The sequence below is a fragment of the Ambystoma mexicanum genome, chromosome 1p (assembly GCF_040938575.1).
Source record: "Ambystoma mexicanum isolate Mex_15411 chromosome 1p, UKY_AmexF1_1, whole genome shotgun sequence".
Classification (NCBI taxonomy): Eukaryota; Metazoa; Chordata; class Amphibia; order Caudata; family Ambystomatidae; genus Ambystoma; species Ambystoma mexicanum.
Window position 1 is genome coordinate 557,511,813 of NC_090921.1, and position 8,304 is coordinate 557,520,116.

The following is an 8,304-nucleotide window of genomic DNA, read 5'->3' on the forward strand; positions in this document are numbered from 1 at the left end:
TCTTCTTCAGCCAGAGGATCCCCTTCGTCATCGAAATCGCTGCACCCTGCTATAGTGGTCCAGATAGCCATCTGAAGAGCCTCTCCTATTTTTAAGGAGCGCACCTTTTATTCAGCATCGCTGCTGCCGGCCTCAGCCCTGTGTGGTGCAGACCCCTCCAGACGTCCTCCTTCTTGCCGAAGCTCCAGGAACCGTGGGTCTGCAGGAAACTACCAGGAACAACTGCCGTGGCACCAGCTTCTTCATTGAAAAAGGTACTGTGTACTGCTTGAGGAAATCAGGTGAATCCCTTTTTCTTCTCCTATAAGGCTTGTCCTTATCTTCCCTCCTTCTTATAACTTTTGCTTCCTCCATTTACAATATCTAAGTACTCCTGGCTACATTGTATCATGAACTGTCCGACTGTGTGATCTTCGACAACAGGAACCCGGTTCCACTTGACACTGTCTCCGGCCTATTGACTCTTGAATTTCTGTCAATAAGTGTTCTCTGATTCTGTCTGCCTTGACAAAAGTATTGCCTATGATTTTTGCCCCCAACTATCTCTGGGTATCTCAGGTGCTAAATGTGCTTTTGCCCCGGTAACATTTCTTGCCACGGATACGCATTTCTTTAGTAAGACCAAACTGTCATTACTGTCAAAAAATGATTGCAAATGTATTCCCGGTAACGTCTTTTGTTTCCCAACACCGGTCCGTTAAAACATAGGGTACTTACCTTGAAGTTATACCGTACAAAGTGAATTGGTTGGTTGTAGTATATTTTACATGTGGTTTTGAATTAATAGAAGTGTTGTGTTTATAACAAACGGTTTAAAAATAAATGTACTTATATTTTTTACCTGAAACCTTGAGTCAGTGTTTGCTTGATTCACAGTAATTGTGGTCCCTTTGTGTAATCTCTGCTACTGCTCATATACTCTTGAGATAAGCCTGGCTGCTCCGCTACCGCTACCACTTTAACATAGTAGTACAGGCTTGTACCAAAGGTAAAACTTCTATTGCCACCTATAGTCTTAATTGTGTGTAGTGGTCCCTAAGGGCACTGCACAGGTTTCTGCCTAACACTGGTGTACAGCGGTGAGGATTTGGAAGTAGAGTGATTACACTTAGAGTGCTGCTGTTGCTTGGGTTCAACTAACCACAAGGCTAACACCACTAATTCGAGTTAATTAAGAAGGATGTCAAATATGGAAAGCTACACTGAAGAGGGTCTCTTGAACTACACTGCTGAGGTTTTAAGAACCGTCTGTAGGGAGAGGAGTCTCTCTGGTAAAGGAAAGAAATCTGAATTGATTGCAAAGTTAATGGGAAAACAAAGTCTGGGGAGTGGGTCAGAAGGGCCTACCCCTCCAGCAAATGTGGGTACTGATGTTTCTGATTCTGAGAGTGTTACTTTAGAAGAACTAGATGAGTCCTTGTTAGGTAACCCTACAACTCCTTTGCCTGCTCAGAAGGCACAACCTCTGTCCACAGGGACCCCCACAGGTCCTACACTTACTCCTGAGTTTATTGCACTTGAGAAAATGAGACTTGAATTGGAAGTGAAATGTATTGATGCACAAACTGCCATGAAACATCAAGAGTTAAGGCTCAGAGAAATGGAGCTGAATCATGAACTAGAGATAAAGAAATTGTCTGTAGAAAATGCTTCTCTCCCAGAGTCTTCTAGGTCTTCCAGCCCTAAGAGACCCCGTATGCCAAAGGAAATGATTGGTATGTATGACACTAAACCTGATGTTTTGGATTGGTTAGCAATTGATTACAATCATGGGATTCAAGGTATCTCAGGGAATCAGCTGATTCCCTGGCTTTTCTCTAGGCTTCCCCCTGTTGCAAGTGCTGCTGTAATGGAGTTGGGGGAGGAGGATAAACAGGATTATGAGTGTGTGAAGCTAGCATCCCTCCCTGGCATCAGATAGGGGCGGCCCCACCTCATGCATCCCTCTGTGGGGTCAGATGCCCCTTCCTAGGAGCAGATATCTGCCCCCAGGGAGGGATGCATGAGGTGGGGCCCTCTATTTGGGGTGGGGGGTGAGTGCCACCCCCGTTGCAGTACAACATTTGCCGGCAATGTAGAGTGCCCCCCCTAAAATGCAGCCTACGATTTTGTATTATTTTGTTTCTTTACCCAAATTCGCTTGGCGCAGATGGCCACATTAGTGTGCCAATCTGCCCCCGGGGTGCCCAAACCCTACTACCCCATCTATTGGGGGGCCTGTCCCACCATTTGTGGTGGCCCTCTCGTCACCCACCCCGAACTGAGGGGGGGGGCACATCATGCAGCCCTTCCTAGGAGGCTCACGACCCTTGACCCCCTGATGACATCACAGGAAGTAATATTATTTGACCCCACCCTGAAGTGATATCGCAGGAAGCGATGGAACACAACCTTTCACCCGTTGACAAAACAGGAAGTTGCATCACATAGCATTGTACACTAAGAAAAATATGGTGACAATATCACTGTAATGTGATGTACATTTCATACAAGAATGGATCGCCATGTGTTCCGTTAATATCAGTGTGTTTAGGCCCATATTACCAAATTACTGTGAATGCAAGCAGACGTCCATGACCAAATGATAATGGTGTGTTATTATATAGCACTTACGCTTAACCGCTTTATGTAGAAAAAATATACACCCAATATCACCCAACCTGTGTTGGTACTCATTTATTGACCTCAGAAGGATGAAAGGCTGAGTTGAAGCGTTTAAAAAAGACTAAATCAGTGACTCAACCACTGAAGTGTGCCTGAAATAAACCTTTAATGAGTCTAGCAATTATTGTATAGAATTCCAGAAAGACACATTATTTGGTATTCCTATTCTTTCTTATTTAGGGTCAGTGCTGAAAGTGTTAGACTTGTGGCACTCCTGTTCTTAATTTTCTTCTTTTTTAAAGGGGCCTGAACAAGTAAGCCAGCCACTCCAGAAGTAAAGAGCCACACAGAGCTGGCAGAAGCTTGCATTAAAAAAAAAAAATCTTTTTTAGTTTTTATTTTAGATGTTGCAAGGGAGACTTCAGAGGTCGCAGTTGCGACCTCTGGCGATCCTTGAATGACGTCCCTGATTCTTTGGTCCAGTGTTCTGATATCTGTAGATTCTGAAAACAAGTAGCTGTATCTTAGAATACATTTCTGGAGTTGTTACATTTACAGATTAATCAACATTGCTTATAAAGCTAGGGCTGTCCCTACCTAGCATAGGTGCCCCACTGTGATTCTGTATGGAGATCACGGTTCCAAATTATACGGAGAAGGACTGCCTGTAAATACATCAATTGTTCATAGGAAACTGTATTCTAGGTTTTCCCAGGTGTTCATAAGTAACTGAATACTAGGTATTCCCAAATTTGAGGAACGTCCAGTCAAAAATACGAATAAAAAGGAGGGAGGGGTCATACCTCCAGTGACAAGTGTGTTCATGTGATTGTCATTGCTGCATCACTCGTAGTTGCTTGTAATTCTAAGAAACCCACTTCTAGGGTTTATGATACAGACTCTGAAATGTAATGACATAAAGTATGGCTAAGTATTCATTACATGGACTTAAGTGTTTAAGAGCAGATATAGATATTAATATAATCTTCGATGGCTTACCTCCTGATGGGATGCATATGCCATGTAAATTATAAGTCCTTCAATCTTCAGCGCCAGAACCCGGAAGAGAAATGCAAAAGATTCTTGGGGAAGTCACAGGGCGATGTCCTGGGGAAAGAGGTTCAATTACAATGGATGAACAGGATTCTGCATTAAAAGAATAATATTAGGCTATTCCAGTACTATCTTCAGAGCTGACAAATGTAGAACGGAATAGTGCATAGACAACAAGGGAGATTAATAAATTCAAATGGTCTCCAGAATTATCCTAGTTGACACCACTGAATGAAAGTGGTCAAAAGGAAAGGGTGGGAAAGGACGCAGATTCCACCAAGTGCTTTTGCAGTGTGCCTTGAGAGATGTAAGTCTATACTATATCCAGGTGATGCTTTAACCAACCCATGCAGGGTGTATGTGAGAAAAAACCCAACATAAAGAAACTGTGTATCGATTCTATTCTGAACAAATGTATGTGCGCCATGCTGAAGTATAGGTGCAGAGTTCCCTTATTTACTTACTGTAGGTGTCAAGGGTCTCACATACATCCAAAAACCGTCTTGGTGAGCCGTGGCAGGATTAGTGCCGTTCACAGCAATCGCGTCTGTATATGACGTTACAGGACGAGACGGCACGATGACGCCAGATGTAAACATCTGACATCATCACGCTCCCGCGTCACAAATAAACAGGTATATGTAGACAGTGTAATATTAAAGAGGTCATGTTTCCAATGCAAATGCCGAAAGCGACCGACTGACTGTGGATGCTTATAAGGGCTCTAATTAATGAAATGTTTATAAGAGGAGTGTTAAAAAAATTAATAAAAGAGATGCCAGCGGTGAGGGTTGAATGACGCTGTCCAAATGAATGGCTCAGATGTCACCACGCATCCTCTCACAGCATATTACCAGCTTTATGTGTGTGTTGGGATTACTATCCTAAGCTCAACCTTGTACTATCATTCACTCAAACACAGAATACCACTCATTTAGAGGAAAGGATAAATCTACACCGACTAATGAGAAAAATGTGTCTCAAAGTGTTTTTTGATGTTCAACCACCAATGGACATCCCCATCAATACTGACTACTTAGAGATCAAACCAAAATTCACAATACTACACTGAAGTTATTTGAGACACAGATGCTGAATCAACTTAAAACTATCAATTACAACAAAATCAAGAAGTACAACATTAGGAAACACCAAAGTAAACTTATCAAAGAATTAGCGGACGATAATACTCTAACTTTGAAACCTGCAGATAAGGGCAGAGCTATCGTTATAATGAACACTACCTTCTACAATGAACAATGCAGGGCATTATTGGATGACAGGAACACATATATAGCAATTGATAAAGACCCAACAAACAGTATCTTAGCAATGATCGAGACAGTTTTACTGGAAGCAACAGAGAATGACTGGATCACTGAAAAAACAAGAACATTTCTGTACAAAACCAACCCGATCATACCCGTATTTTACGGCCTACCCAAGATACACAAGCAACTTCCAAGACCACTCCTGAGACCTATTGTCGCTGGAACTGACAGTGTTTGTCATCCGTTAGCCATTTATGTGGACTGTGTTTTACAGCCCATTGTACAAAATACCAATACTTACCTACGTGACATGACCCACTTCATAAAGATCCTCAGAACATAAAGGATCTTGACTCCGAGGATTTACTTGTCACTTTAGATGTTCAAAGTCTGTACACGTCTATCCCGCATGACAAAGGCATGGAAGCCCTGGAAGGGCCTTACTACAAGAACCAAAGTGCATAGCGGACAAGACCTTTATCTTAAAATTAACCAAAATCATTCTACACAACAACTACTTTGGATTTAACAACCAATTTTACCTTCAAGCTCCGGGTACCTCGATGGGGTCAGCAATGGCCCCAGCCTACGCCAACCTCTTTATGTACCATCTGGAATGTGAACACATCATTACAAACAGCAACTGGAAAAGTCAACTCATTTGTTGGATGAGATACATAGACGACGTGTTTTTGATTTGGAGAGGCAACAAATAACTATTATTGAATTTCCTGACTTTCATCAACTCGGTCAATGAAAGGATTAAGTTCACGATGGAAATAGGCAACCCTAAAATTCACTTTTTGGATGTGGAACTAGAGATCAGAGGAAACACAATTGTTACCAACCTATTTTCAAAACCAACAGATGTTAACAATACCTTACATTATCGGAGCTATCATCCTCGACATCTACGAAACAACCTACCATATAGTCAATTTCTTCGAGCTAAAAGAATCACATCAGTAGAATTTACACTAGTATTTGAAATGGACAGAATGTCGGAGAGATATTCTAAACGGTGTTATCGGGAAGAAATTGTCACTAGAGCCAGAAACAGAGCAACACAAAAAACACGATCTGAATTATTGAGCAAATTACCAGAACCCAAAGAAATACCTTTTTTGTATACTCTGAAATACTCAAGTCAAAGTCATCATATAACCAGACTTATACGAAAAAATTGGAGAATCATCCAAATGGATCCACATCTGTTGAAACTCTTTCCAGAACCCCCACTGATAGCCTACAAAAGAGGCCGAAGCTTCAGAGACCAACTGGTAAAAAGCGGAAAGAAGTTAAGAATCTCGACAGACCACTCTTCATACCAAGAAGGTGGGAACCTTTGCCTGCTTGCATTGCTCAAATTGTAATAACATTACCAAAGGAGATTATGTTAGGCATCCGCGCACAGGAGCAAAAATAAAGTTAAAACACTATACCACCTGTGATACCAAATCTGTGATCTATGCCCTCAACTGTCCGTGCGGAATATACTACGTGGGGCAAACACAAAGGAGAATGAAAGAGAGACTAAATGAGCACAAAAGCCACATTAGAACACACAATTTACGTTCTCCAGTAGCAAGACATTTCAAAGAGAACAAACATTCAGTGGCTCAACTCTGCTTCCAAATACTGGAGATAGTAAAGCGATCACCACGGGGTGGCAACCACGGAAAGAAATTAGACCAACGAGAATTATTCTGGATTGACAAATTGGACAGTATGAACCCTCACGGTATGAACAAAGATTTCCATTTAGGAGCATTTCTCTAATCGGATTCAATCCAACCATCATAGCTCAAGAAATTACATCACCCTTGGAACTCGACACATAATAGCTCTTAAGAGGATGTCTACAATCTAGTCCACACTCCTGATAGTACACTACTGACAGCACCAACATAGCATCATCTTTTGTTGATAGATACCTAAACCAGGCCTGTTATGTCTCCCTGTTGAGAGTTTTTAGATCTTTGGGATTAACCATCTAGACCACTCATGAGGGCCTAAAACATTTAAAAACATTCTACATTTGCGAAATCTAGTTGTTACCCATGATGTTAACAGTAGGTACTCTGCTTTCAATGTGCCAATACAGAGATTTATATCACCCAAGTACATTGGTACATGTTTTTCCCCCCCGTGGGATAATTTCCTTTCATTAGAAAGGTCATGTAAGTGTGGGTGCCCCACTGATTGATTCAATGTTATCCCTGCCTTTGTAGGGGTATGTTATTCCCACATTATCCACATATTGGGTGAACCCTTGGGTGCCATTATCTTAATCCAAGAATTCTCAATTCGATTCGGACCATCGTCTGTAATTTCTCTCCTTTACAACAGTATATCCAATCACTGTTGTCAGTCTCTATGAGCATAGGATAGTAACCCCAACACACACAGAAAGCTGTCAATATGCCTTGAGATGACGCGTGGTGACGTCTGAGCTATTCATTTGGACAGCAACATTTAACCCTCACCGCTGGCATCTGTTTTATTAATTTTTTTAATACTCCTCTTATAAACATTTAATTAATTAGTGCCTTTATAAGCATCCACAGTCAGTCGGTCGCTTTCGGCATTTTCATTGGAGACATGACCTCTTTAATATAACACTGTCTACATATACCTGTTTATTTGTGATGCGGGAGCGTGATGACGTCAGATGTTTACATCTGGCGTCATCGCGCTGCCTCGTCCTCTAACGTCATATACAGACGCGATTGCTGTGAACCGGACACCCCACGGCTCACCCGGACGGTTTCAAGCTCCTGTTTTGGATGTATGTGAGACCCTTGACACCTACAGTAAGTAAATAAGGGAACTCTGCACCTATATTTCCGCATGGCGCACATACATTTGTTCAGAATAGAATCGATACACAGTTTCTTTCAGATGGGATTTTTTCTCACATACACCCTGCATGGGTTGGCTAAAGCATCACCTTGATATAGTATAGACTTACATCTCTCAAGGCACACCGCAAAAGCACTTGGTGGAATCTGGGACCTTGGCCACCCTTTCATTTTGACCACTTTCATTCAGTGGTGTCAACTAGGATAATTCTGGAGACCATTTGAATTTATTAATCTCCCTTGTTGTCTACGCGCTATTCCGTTCTACATTTGTCAGCTCTGAAGATAGTAATGGAATAGCCTATTATTATTCTTTTAATGCAGAATCCTGTTCATCCATTGTGATTGAACCTCTTTCCCCGGGACATCGCCCTGGGAATTCCCCAAGAATCTTTTGCATTTCTCTTTCGGTTTCTGGCACTGAAGATTGAAGGACTTATAACTTACATGGCATATGCATCCGATCGGGAGGTAAGCCATCGAAGATTATATTAATATCTATACCTGTTCTTAAA